This window comes from Leptidea sinapis, chromosome 7 (genome assembly GCF_905404315.1).
Source record: "Leptidea sinapis chromosome 7, ilLepSina1.1, whole genome shotgun sequence".
Lineage (NCBI taxonomy): Eukaryota > Metazoa > Arthropoda > Insecta > Lepidoptera > Pieridae > Leptidea > Leptidea sinapis.
This window is the reverse complement of record NC_066271.1, coordinates 10,809,733-10,823,789: the sequence shown is the minus strand read 5'-3', so window position 1 is coordinate 10,823,789 and position 14,057 is coordinate 10,809,733. Positions and strand designations below refer to the sequence as shown.

Below are 14,057 nucleotides of genomic sequence, written 5' to 3'. Positions count from 1 at the left end.
TTCTAACTGTCTGCAATCAAATTGCAAAGCGCGTACGGTCATTGCTGCATTTAAAAATTTAGTATATCTATACATATTCACAAATTGTTAGTTAGTATACCTCAAATTTCCTAAAAAAAAATTAACAAAAAAACAACTGACTTCAAAAACACTATTCCAAAACAATAGATATAATATGCACTAAAAAGTATAAAAATAATAGCGTATTTTTATACAATCTAATTAATTAATCTAATTCTAGTTGCGACATTCGTTATTTTTTTTTGTTTCTTCGTTCATTATTAGTACAGGCAAAGAGTTCAAGCCCATACAGCCGTATTCGTTATTAATAATTAATTATTGTCAAAGACATCTTCGCAAGATTTTTACATAGTATTCTTTCTACAAACATAGAATAGCAGGAGCAATAAATAATTTTAAGAATTTTTGCTTTGTTACGCCAAAGAAGTATTACTTCTTGCGTGCATACATAAGTACACACACACGATTTTTAAATGTGAATGCCTCTTTAAATTTAACGTAATCTAGAAAATTTACTATTACAAAATATCAGTAGTACATTTTATTGTTGTGGCTACTGGGATCTACATCCAAAGTTTAATTACAACATTCGATCGCCAAGGAACCAAAGAAATCGTCACGCTTAGTGAGAACTGTGAATTATTGGTAGAGGGAAGTAGTTACTCACATAATATCCGTTTACAATTACAGACGAATAAAAAAAGAAGGACTCCGCGCCATGATATTAAGAAGTGAAGCAACATTTCGCTAGTGTGTGCAGTTACGGGGGATACCAGATAACACAAATTTTTTCCCGTTATTAGTCATAGTATATAGCAAGTTACTTGTAACTCCGATTTTTTAATATCTGATAGTCAGATTGTTTTCTTAAATTAAAATAAATATCGTCAAATTATGAGTAAATAAATAAATTACATAAACAGTTATACCTTGAAAGTAAGGATTGCGGGTTTGATCTAGTTCCCGTGTCTTGTTTGCTGTATCTTTGTTTTAACTAATATAAAAATGACGTACTAACTTTTCTTATTTTTAAGAATACCTATACAAAATTCATTCTTAAATTCTTATATTTTTGCCACTGACGTGATGAGACTTGACATCTTTTGTCTCAAGGTGACGGGCACAGTTGTAGTGCCGTTCAGAATTTTTGGGTATTTCAAGAATCCTGAGCGGCACTGCATTTTAATGGGCATGGCGTATCAATTACCATCAGCTGAACATCCTGCTCGCCTCGACCCTTATTTTCATAAAAATATGAATTTTCTACTTAGAAGACGATTAAAATATGGAACACCCAATTTTTCGGGTAATGTCCCTATTTATTTTCCGGTCACACTGGATGTTAATATCACGCGTTGTGGAGTTCTTGTGTTCCAAACATCGAATTAATTTGTATTATGAACAGAACAAAAAAGTGTGATTACTTCTATTCTATCTGTGAAATGTAATTCCTTGACACTTTTTATGTTCCGTAGCATTGTTTTTACACGTTTCAACAACGCGCGACGGCATTTTTTAAATATTTTTTTGAGACGCAAACTGATCTGTCACAGACTATGACAATGCTCATAATGGCCGCCTATCGGCTTGTATTAGTGTAAGTGTGTGCGTGGGGCTATGTATTTACACGTTATGTATGGTGACACGGAGTCCTTATTATTTTACTAGTCCGTGTTTACAATATGCTTTGACAAGAAGAAGCTACCACGGAGTAGTAATCGTTCTTTCTTGAATCTTTAATATCTGTATATTGAACGAAGACACACTTAATATAACTTCTCGTTTCAAATACCACAGTGTCTGAAGACAAATCTAGCGATTGCGTATAAAACATTTGAGTAATTATTCAACATCCTGTATAACATCCATGTACCTATTACTATTTACATGAAGTTTAACAGGGTGATTTAAAAATATATCTAAACAATACTTTGACTATCTATGAATACGTCTTGAAACAGCCAATCAAAATATATAGATTGTTTTTATTTGGAAACGGATTATCTAACTTAACCTAACCAAAGGAGCCTCCTTTGCACAGGATGCCGTCTAGATTATGGGTACCACAACGGCGCCTATTTCTGCCACGAAGCAGTAATGTGGAAGCATTACTGTGTCTCAGTCTGAAGGGCAAAGTAGCAAGTGAAATTATTATTAGCAAATGAGACATAAAATCTTATGTCTCAAGGTGACGAGTGCAGTTGTAGTGACACTCGGAATTTTTGGGGTTTTTCAAGGATCCTGAGCGGCACTGCATTGTAATGGGCAGGGCGTATCAATTACCATAAGCTGAACACCCAGCTTTTATCAATTTCACCACTTATAAATACTTACCGACGCAACAGAAAACATTGACGTTTAAATATAAATTTGACATTCGACTTCCCTATTTGAATATAATTTATACAATCAAAAACATACTTGTAAAACCAAATCCCGCAACTCAGTTCTTCTACTGTAGGTAAATAGTTGTGAGATCCATGTAATACGCAGTCAGTTTACTTAGTCCCTACTTAAGGGTCCTTCTGTATTAAGTTATAACGTAATTAGGTAACCTTACAATATCTTATAGTGACCTTCACGGACGAGTAAAAAAAGAAGGACTCCGTGTCGTGATATTTGCAAGTGAAGCACCGTTATGCTAGTGTGTGTGCGGTTACGGGGGATACTAGTTACACAATTTTTTCTCCCTTAAATAATCATATATGGCCACAAATACTTATATACTATCGTTTTTACACTTTTACACAACGCACGACGGCATTTTTAAAATATTTTATTGAGATTCAAACTGATCTGTCACAGACTATGACAATTCTCATAATGGCCGTCTATCGGCCTGTAGTAGTGTAAGTGTGTGCGTGGGGCTATGTATTTACACGTTAATCGGCTTGTTTTGGTGCTACACTGTTATGTAAGGTGACACGGAGTCCTTATTTTTTTACAGTAGTAGTCAGTGAGTGACATTATCAATATTGAAAATATTTTCTGTTTTAAATAAATATATTAACTTCGCCATTTAGTGATACTCTTTACAAAAAGGTTTTAATAAAAATCTGAAAGCAATTAACGAAATATAATAATTACGATTGATAATAACGATTACTGTATCCATTCCTACATCTTAATTTACTGTCAGAAAGTAACAATATGGCGTCTACTTTTTCAATAAAACTGGCAACATCTGGACGAACACTTAAACGGGGGTGGGCATGAGATAGAAATACGCTATTTGCACGCGTTAGAAAAAGACGACGATGCGGGGGTCCACGGCGAAATTAATATGTCCTTTTCTTAGCATTTTCGTGGGATGAAAGTCGCTTTATTATTTTATTATTGATGTCTTGATATTTCTCTATTAATGTTTAGTGCTGGCTCTTCCCTTGTGTTTTCTTTTGATATAGAATTATTATTTTAATCTATTTACTTATTTGCAACGATGTGCTTTGAAATCAAATCCTAAAGCTATCCTAATCATTAACAAACATAATAATGCTAATAGCCTTTTATTAACATACCCAATTAATGTAAATGTAATTAATGTTATATGTATTTTATTTTAATTTTTATCTCAGATAATTTACGTCTAGGTAGACTTTGACAACTGTGAAAACGTTGAAAAAAAAATGTGTTTCAAGTTAATCTCTACTTTGAGCACACACTTACACAAAGTGTCATACAAATCGCAAGTGTAAGACGTAGCTTGTCACGCACACTAAAGTATTAAAACTGTCCTGTTGTTATCGGTTGTCTAACAGCAAGATACTCTATCTAGACGTATAAATTATAGAAAGTTTTCTTGTAAAGGGCTTGACCAAACTTAGATTATATTACAATTCGGACCGGTAGATTTTGAGAAACATGGAAAAAGCTAAGAAAAAAGTGAAAATCGGTTTATACATTGAAAAGTAATTGCGGTTTAAAAATTTATAAAATGGGGTTTTATTTAACTTTTATCAGACTTTTGAGCTCAACAACATAGAACAGCTAACTCTTTGAGCTCGAAGAGCTCTTTTTTCATAGATTTCAAACATTCTAGAAGTAATTCAATAAGGTATCAAGTAAGCTGTCGTGGCAAAAGAACAAATAATTGCAATTAATTATAGAACCTTTAATAAGACCCAACGGTCTTAAGCATGAAATTGTCATTTAGGCGTACTGGCTAGTTTGGAATAAAATAAAACATTCTTGGCTAGAGATTTAAGAATAGTACTTGGTTCATATGACAGCTTGAACATTCTAGAGGAGAGGGCATTATTCTATATAAATATATTACCTCACTTTACCTGTAAGTAATTAGACAGTATAAAATCAATTATTATACATATAACAAGCCATCTCATTGGTGATTTACATCTTTAAAAAAAAGAGGACTCGTGGATAGAATTCTTTCATAGGTATGCTAGATTCTCTTTTCTTGTTAACACAACACCTCAATAGATTTTAAGATTATTTCTAGTTGCACACGCTCCAAATAGTTTAATTAGTCTCTTCGATTAATACATAAAGTATTCAGGTAATTTCCCATCGTATTACATCATTTCATATCTATTAGTGCTAGACACCTCACTAGATTTTAAGATTTTTCTAGTTGCACACGCTTTAAAATATTCACTAGTCTCTTCGATTAATATATAAAAAATACAGGTAATTTACCACCGCATTATATTATATACCTTTTCAAATCTATTAGGAAACATAATAAAAAACAGTTCACTATAGTAGAATAATCCACACATTGGTCCTTCGAGCCGGACGTAAAAGTAAATAAGGTAACATTTAAAATTACAATAATTTTTGAATCCGAGGGCCGGTTTAGGAATAAAAGCCCAGAAACAGATGATGCTGCTGTCATGAAGACTGCAGTTCATCGACTCCATGCGATGCCTGTGACTCTGAAAAATACAATCCGTACTTCACCTTGGATGAATTTGTGAACAGTGATTCATTGGCCAGTCGGAATTTATTTATGATTTGTCCCTGCTAGCTAGAATATATATACCTCATAAGAATAAATACAACCAGCCTTGCAAAATAATGATATTATGTAGCCAGCAACAGCTAAAATGATAACACTATGATCAAATTATAAATTTCGAGTGATGAAGAAAACCAATGGATTTACGGATCCACAGAGCCGAGCCGAAATAATAAAAAAAGTATTAATAAGACCTTTGCCCTCCAATCTAAATGCTCAATAAAAAAAATCAATGGAACACCCTCAATATTTGAATCCATAATCGAATCCAAACGATTCACCAGTCGATTCAGTATAGCATTCGTAAAACGATAGAGTAACTGTTAAATCGAATATCGTAAGGTCGCATTTGAATGTGTTCGGTAACCGTTGGCGGAGCCGTTCCAAATTTGAATTTTGCAATATGGCGCCGATGACATGTTAATGTGGTACGGACGTGAATAGTATAAAGATTCGTTTTCTAGAAAACTTTTCTTTTTTTGCAATTGAGCTTAAATTTTTTAATACTACAAGTATTGCAAAATACTTTATATATTAGTTTCTTTTATATTATTTTAACGGGATCAACTTTGTTCCAATATAAATGAATTAAATGAGTGTCAAAAGTTGTTATACGCTTTTTTAAGTTAAGCTTAATTGAGATAAAGTGTCAAGTGTTATGTATGGCTTTTTTATGAAAATTAAGGGACGAGACGAGCAGGACGATGATGGTAATTGATACGCCTTGCCCATTACAATGCAGTGCCGCTCAGTATTTTTGAAAAACCCAATAATTCTGAGCGGCACTACCATTGCATCGTACCATTGTGCCCTTCAGACCGAAACACAGTAATGTTTACACATTACTGCTTCACGGCAGAAATAGGCGCCGTTGTGGTACCCATAATCTAGCCGGCATTCTGTGCAAAGGAGCTTAACGAGTAGGTGAATTAAAAAATAAAATTAATGTGAAAATTAAATAAAAATTGTTGTTGTAAGAATAGACAACAAACTAAAAAGAACGAAACAATTTTAAATAAGATTAAATTAGGAATAGTGTGACCAATCAAAAAATGTATCTATCTTATTGTAACAAAAAGTGGGGTGATTTTTAAGAAATTTTCAAAACGACTCTACTTTTAACAATATCTGTCAAATATATAAGCTACTAACTGACCCGACAGACGTTGTTCTGTAGATAAAAAAAAAATACAATTTAAGTATAGGAATTTGCCAATAATGTTTCAAAACATCAAGAATTGTTTCGTAAAAAGTGCTTCCTGTTGTTATAATGAAATTGTTTCACAGTGGAACTGTCAAACCGTGCGTCACAGAATTCTCTCATAGAAAATATGTCCATACAAAACAAATATTGAAAATAAAATAATTATGGATCCCTAATCGAAATAAAAACTATCCTATCTCTCAAGTTGGACCAAACTGCACTCCATGAAGTAATCCCCATTAAAATCCGTTCATTAGTTTAGGAGTCCATCGCGGACAAACAATGTGTCACGTAATTTATATATATTAAGAAGATATAACAGTTGACATCAATGACCCTAATGATAGTTTTATTTTAATGTAATCGTAATAGCATTGTAAATAAAGTTATAAGATTTGTTTTGTTTGAATAAATATTAATTACCAGTGGGAGGATCCATTACACAGGATACCGGCTAGATTATGGGTACCACAACGTTGTCTATTTCTGCCGTATGTGTAAACATTATTGTGTTTCGGTCTGAAGGGCGCTGAAGCTTGTGTAATTACTGGGCAAGCGAGACTTAACATCTTATGTCTCACGGTGACGAGCGCAATTGTTATGCCGCTCAGAATTTTTGGGTTTTAGAGAATAATTAGCGGCACTGCAATGGACATGGCGTATCAATTACCATCAGCTGAACGTCCTGCTCGTCTCGTCCCTAATTTTCATTAAAAAAATATATATTTGACTGTGTATTGGTTACTACGACTAAATAAACTCTCTCTCGGTCTCTTCAATGTCACCATTACAGCTTAAAACTTCAACTGAAAAATAAATATATCCTTTGGACAATAATACACTGCAAGCTCCACGCTCTCGTAATTTGAAAACAGTAAACCGTTGAACCAACCACAAACGCGTTCTGAATTTAAACGAGCCAATTGAATTGCGGTGTATATTAACGGACCAGCTTTGAATTAATGTTTTTTCTGAATCATTTGAACTTTATAATTATTATCGATGTTAAGCGATAACTTTCGCTACTTTGTAGTATTTTCCTCTATTAGTCTATCTGCCTGTCTCTGGATCAAGCTGTATTTGATAAACCGCAATAGAAAATTAGGCCAACTGTGTAATAACCATAGACTGAGGCTGACATCTATAGAACGTACTTAGAGTTTGCTCACACTTTACTTAAGTAAATCTTTTTACACAGAAACTATCATAACCATAATGTTAACACCAGGAACAGACATAAACTTATGATGACTACTACTCGGCCAATTTGAGTTTGTAACACTTTTGTGGGGTGATGGGGTATATGCTTTTACAGCAAGATCCCAGAAAATGTTCAAAACAAAAGTATTACGTTATTCAAAAGAATTGTTAAAAAACGTTTGTGTGGTAAAGGATACTATAACATAAATGACTTTCTTAATGAAATCAGGCTATTAAATAATAAGTTTAATTGTAAAATGAGTTTGTTGCGCCCATTCTTCTCAGGTCTGAGGCATTCATTTTGGAATGGGTGGTAGTTTTTGATTTTCAATAAGTGCTGTCACATCCTATTTTGAATAAAAATATCTGAATTTGTATTTGTGATAAAACGCGGACTTGATTTTTTCACTGGGCTGTCTTAGATTAAGCTCAGCATAGTTTCAGCTATGCTAAGCTTACACTTAGGTAAGTATCACCAGTGGGAGGCTCATTTGCACAGGATGCCGGCTAGATTATGGGTACTACAACGGTGCCTATTTCTGCCTTGAAGCGGTAATGTGTAAGCATTACTGTGTTTCGCTCTGAAGGGCACCGTAGCTAGTGAAATTACTGGGCAAATGAGACATAACATCTTGTATCAAGGTGACGAGCGCAGTTGTAGTGCCGCTCAGAATTTTTGGGGTGTTTCTAGAATCCTGAGCGGCACTGCATTGTAATGGGCAATGCGTATCAATTAACTTAACTTAGCTGAACGCCTTGCTCGTCTCGTCCCTTATTTTCATTAAAAAAAAGTAAAGTCTGAGTACCTACGTTCTATAGATCTCAGTCTTAGAATATACTAACGTATAGTCGACGTGTCAGCCCGATATTTCATGATCAATATTGATTTGTATTGTCTTGATCTTTACCAAGAGATAACACGTTTTTGAACTTGTTGATTAGCCTATTACTAAACAATTTGATATTTTTTAAAGTGATAACCCTTACTCTGTGATTAATTACACAAATTAAATTTGAAAATAAAATTTATGAACGTTGTGGGTCGCGAACACGCGACCTCACGCTCGACTCGGTTAATATGTGTAGCCTTTTACTGTGAATTAGTAGCATCTTATGTCTCAAGATGACGAGTGCAATCATTGTGTTGTTCAGAATTTGGAGTTACAAATGAACGCCGTATCTCCTCAACTTTTATCAAAATAACTATGTTGAAGTGATACTTTCTTATCGGGGCTTCGTAACGTAACGCGTTACGGCACCAGTCTGTCTGGCTTCCCTTTCTCACTCGCATACGTTCGCGGTAGACAGGCGCTACTTTCATAGGATTAAATAATGATACTTATAATGTACAAACACAAAATATTAATGTACATATTCAAGAACAATAAAGCATATTTTACAATCAATTAAAATATATATCAATATGTAAATCGCTTTTCTCAACAGCAGCACGGCAAACGCTAGCAAACACTTTTATAGTGTTTAATTTTGATATTTTATATTTTCATATTTATTTTGGGATAATATTTAGAAGAATTAATTTATATTAGCTTAATTATATGAGTTATTTCTGCACACTTTCTAAACCATCTGCACAGCGCCGACGACTGGCAGGGCCGCCATGTTGGAGGTTCGGATATAAATTAATGATTATTTATATTATAAGCTTCTTTATTATCATTTTTTTTTGCGCCCAGACAAAGGGAAAGTACTACCCTCAGGGATAATGACGGGAGGGAGGTGGTGAATGCTCAAGCATACCAACGCAGCCTGTGTCTGCGTATGTGGGACTCACGTAAAACCTAAGTGCCTACCCACTAAACAGCACCTGAGGTTGGCTTTGGGCCTCTAAGCCTTCATTGAAGGCGACCTTCTCTTGGGGAGAGAGAGGCACAAGCGGCACTCCCAATGGAGCATCCACTGGGATAACTTTTTTATTAAACTATGCAACTGCTTATATACTAGTTGGAGAGATGAGTGTGTTCATAGGTGTATAAAGGTAATACACACTCTACAATACAAAAAAATGCCACATTTTTAAATGTCATGAATATTAGTTATATCTTAAATATTAATTCCGCTAAGTTTTGTTTCTGGAACGATAGTGAACAGTCTCATAGTTTGATGAGTCAACAGCTTCTGAGGATGCCTCGTATAACGGGAAAAATGTGTCGAATTGATATCATCATTGTTTCATATTACCAACTAACCAAGTAGTCCCAGTACCAGTACCAGCGGGAGGCTCCTTTGCACAGGAAGCCGGCTAGATTATGGGACCACAACGGAGCTTATTTCTGCCGTGAAGTAGTAATGTGTTAACATTACTGTGTTTCGGTCTGAAGGGCGCCATAGCTAGTGAAATTACTGGGCAATAGAGACTTAACATCTTACGCCTCAAGGTGACGCAGCTCAGAATTTATGGGTTTTTCAAGAATCCCGAGGGGCACTGCATGGTAATGGGCAGGGCGTATCAATTACCAGCATCTGATCGTCCTGCTTGTCTTGTCTCTTATTTTCATTTAAAAAAAGGAGATTACCACTGATTCTTTGGTGGAACAGCATTTAAGCCCTTTAGGCCGTGTTGCATTCTGCATATAGTGTGAAAATTATGGATTTCCGGAAAATATTGCGTAATTCAATGATATTTTAATAAAATATTTTATGCTACGCACGTATGCGTACGGAAGCCCGAATGCAGCGAAGAATCGGAAAATGCAATCGCAAAAACGAAAGTGTGGAGTCGGCCTTAAATACTAGTTCCACATTAATTACCTCGTGAAATATGTCGCGAGTGTGTACCGCACGGAATATTACGGTGTAAAACATAATAATGTCAACGACATGACACGGTGAGGTTACACCGTGGGTTACACACGCTCCGCATAACATATTCTGATATATTTAATTTTAATTTGTTTCTAGAACTCTCTATACGGTGACAAAGGTAACTTAGCAGTAAGTATTTGTTATATATTTTTTTTTAATTGGACTTTAATCGCCACCACAGTCTGCTCCAGTAATCACATAGATACCGAAGTCTCAAATTTTTGTTTTGTATTTGTATAAAATTGTATTTTCTGGGTGGTTGCAATGTATTATCAATTGCATGTTAAAAAAAGACCAATGTATGTGTTTTTTGGTAGACAATAAAACGGCTGGACCGATTTGAATGAAATTTTCAGGCAAATTTCATTTTTTTTTGTAGGGATATCATAAGCCTGAAAAACTGATCTTATCTGATAAACTGAGTCGGAATCTAGGTTTGAGTTACATAAAGCAATTATAGTCCACACATTTTATGAATTTCTTCATGGTGTTTCTTGGCATTTTATCACGAAATATAATAATAGAATTTCAGCTTAATCAGCTGAGAGTAACAAATTAATAATTCCGTAACATGATTTCACCCGAGAGAATAAGATAGACGTTTAAAAATATGACCCATTATCAATGTTAGATAAAACTGAGAACAAAACAAAACTTATAAACTTAAATCAAATTTATTTTAAGATCAATAGATTAACAGAAAATATACATTTTCAATATATATCGCTGTTATAACTCTAGATCTGTTTGACCGATTCTTCAGCTATTTAAAAAAAAATCTAAAGATAAGACATGAAACGTTAAAATGACTAAGCTAATATAGTATATAATTAGAACACAGATATAACTTAGATAATCTATTCCACGTTAACAAAAATAGTTATAAAAAATGTTCATAAAATGAAAAGGCGAGTAGCGCCAAAACTATGTTGAATTTTTATGGGACCAAACTATTCCGAGTAGAATTAAGTAAATCGGATTATAAATCTCAGCGTAATCGGTACATACATAAAAAAAAACAATAAAATTGAGAACCTTTTACTTTTTAAAGTCGGTTAAAAACTCTAACGCTTAATTATAAAAACACAATCAAATTATATTTGAATTACAACCACAAGTTGACAACCCTGACACTTAACGTTCCATTACACGAAAAAATTGGATATTAAACAATAATAACAGGGCAAAAATATTAAAAATATGGCAATATTAGTGGCCATAAAACATTTTCACAAATCATTATTACGACCCACAAAATCCCAACACGCCTACAAAAAAGGCATCAATACAAAAATCTTTATACTTTTTAAATACAAAAGGCAGCGAATAATGGCTAATCCAAACAGCTATCATAACACATAATAAAACATGTCCGAACAATAAATTTATAGACAAATTGGGGTCTATGAAAACGGGCGTGTGCGATTTCAACTTAAGCAGAAGGTTCCGTACAATATCTAATATATATACAATTCTCATGTCGCTGTGTTTGAGTTAAACTCCTCCGATTGGCCGATTCTCATGAAATTTTGTGTGCATATTGGGTAGGTCTGAGAATCTAACAACATCCTTTTTTCATCGCCCTAAATGCTAAGGGTTAATTTAATGTTTATTTTTTATTTTTTGGATAAATTACAATTTTTTTTGATACAACATTAAAAAATACATACAACCCTAAATTTTTAACCCTCTACAATCAACACCAATTTTTGTATCGCGATTTTTATAATATTCTATTCCATCCACAGATCCGCAATTGTTGCAAGATGGCAATCGAATAAGTAGTACGATAAATTTTATGTATCTACAATATATTTGGTAGGTCTGAGAATCGGCCGTCATCTAATTTTCATACCCCAAAAATTTTAATTATTGAATTTCTTTTTAATTACTTTATATGGCAATACAACGTTTGCTGGGTCAGCTAGTAAATCTAGTAGCTCGTATATATTATTACACAAAGCGAAAATTTTGCACCCCTGCATTAATCAATACTAGTAGGGAATATATTCTACTCTCTCAGGGCAGCGCTCCAAGTATTTAAGTATTTACTAGCTGCCCGGCAGACTTCTTCCTGTCAAAAGTTAGTAGTAGAAATGAAATAAATATAATGTTATTTCCGAGTGATCCCGCTATTTATATCTCAACAATAAACTACGATAACATACAAAAATAGATTTCGTTGACTGCAATATACTTTATAAACTTGATAACATTCTTTCTAATGCTTATCCGCCGCAACCGCTATGTGCCTTTTTAAATCTGTAACAGCTTCGAAAATATTCATTTAAAATACATGTTAATACAAATTAAGGGGCGATATTGGATCTATATATAATCTATCTATATCTCTATATTAAATGCACAATGTATTTAAGGTACATAATTGGATAAGGCTGTATTGCTTAAACCGCTTCGTAAATAAGCCATTATTTCTCGTAAAAAGTAAAGGATAAAAATGGTTATTGTGGGTTATCCCTAAGAGATAGACATATACCATTGGCGTTTTTTTGTAGACATTTTTAAGGTGTACAATACTGTAGTACATTATTTTCATCTATCTCGTAGGGTTCAGCTAGCGTTTGCAATGTAAGCGCAAAAAATATGTTTATTGACGACATCATATCACTTTAAAATTTAACAGTGTTTCTCGACTATTTTATGCATGCATTATACATGTTAACCTTTCTATTGAATGACTCTATCTATTAAAAAAACCGCATCAAAATTCATTGCGTACTTTTAAAGATCTAAGCATACACAGGGACAGACAGGTGGAAGCGACTTTATTTGATACTATGTAGTGGTATGAATGTGACAGATACTAAGCGTTTTCTATACGGATTTCAGGAAGAAACTATTATGGATTCTAGATCGGAAATTCTAGCTATTAGTGCCCCCTACTGGGCTCTGTAAAATAAACAATTCTTTTGCATGCAATGGTATTAAATTTTACAATAAATTACCCAAAAGAGTAACTGAATTATCAATAAATACATTTAAATCATTTATTACACGCAGACTCAAATCGAAGGCTTATTAATATTAATAATTACGTAAACGATATTACAAAATGGAATTAATTCGTTATTAAAGTTGTTACTTTTTATAATTTTTATGGCTCAACTTTGTAATAATTTACTAGATTGCATTATTTTTAAAATAAATATGCATAAAATTTTGTGCATATGCATAAAATTAGCATGTATTTAAATTGTATTTTTAGTGCTTTACATTGAAGAGTATTCTGTTGATTTTATGTCAATAAAGTATTTTTTGTCTTTGATTCCATCTACTTTATAGATTGGTTTTCTTTACAGTACCCTAAAACGAAGTACACCGTTTCGTAGTATATAAAAACTTGTTTATCTCTCAGGGATTATGGTATTGTTGGACTTGCGCGAATATTTTATTGATCCCATTGTGCGTTGTAGACAGACCTTGTTTTCTCAAGTGTGCATTTAATTCGCAAGTTCATTTTTAATCTGTAAGACTTTATGGTTTTCGGGTGCGTTTTTTAATCTGTTTTCTTTGACAATAGGCGTGCGTAATTTAGTTTGCGCTATATAATCTGTGGTACGTTTGCTATTTTGAAGATATTATCATTATTATTAGAACACGGCCAACTGAAAGTAAGGTTAGGTTATTATTATTAACCTTTTTTTATGGAAGAGAGGACAAAAGTAAGTGATCACCCCCGCCCAAATTCTTTTGCAATACCAGAGGAATCACAATTTGCCGGCCCTTTAAAAAAGTGTACACGCTTCTTTGAAGTTACCCATGTCGTATCGTCCTTGAAACACCGCAAAAGGGAGCTCACTCCACAGC

At 33.7% G+C, this 14,057-nt stretch overlaps 1 protein-coding gene across 1 annotated transcript in view; it reads left to right on the top strand.

Annotated features, from left to right (window-relative positions):
* The window catches only part of LOC126965246 (homeobox protein DBX1), a 51,177-nt gene that overhangs the window by 1,764 nt on the left and 35,356 nt on the right, over positions 1–14,057 (top strand). The gene's annotated exons all lie outside the window — the stretch shown is intronic.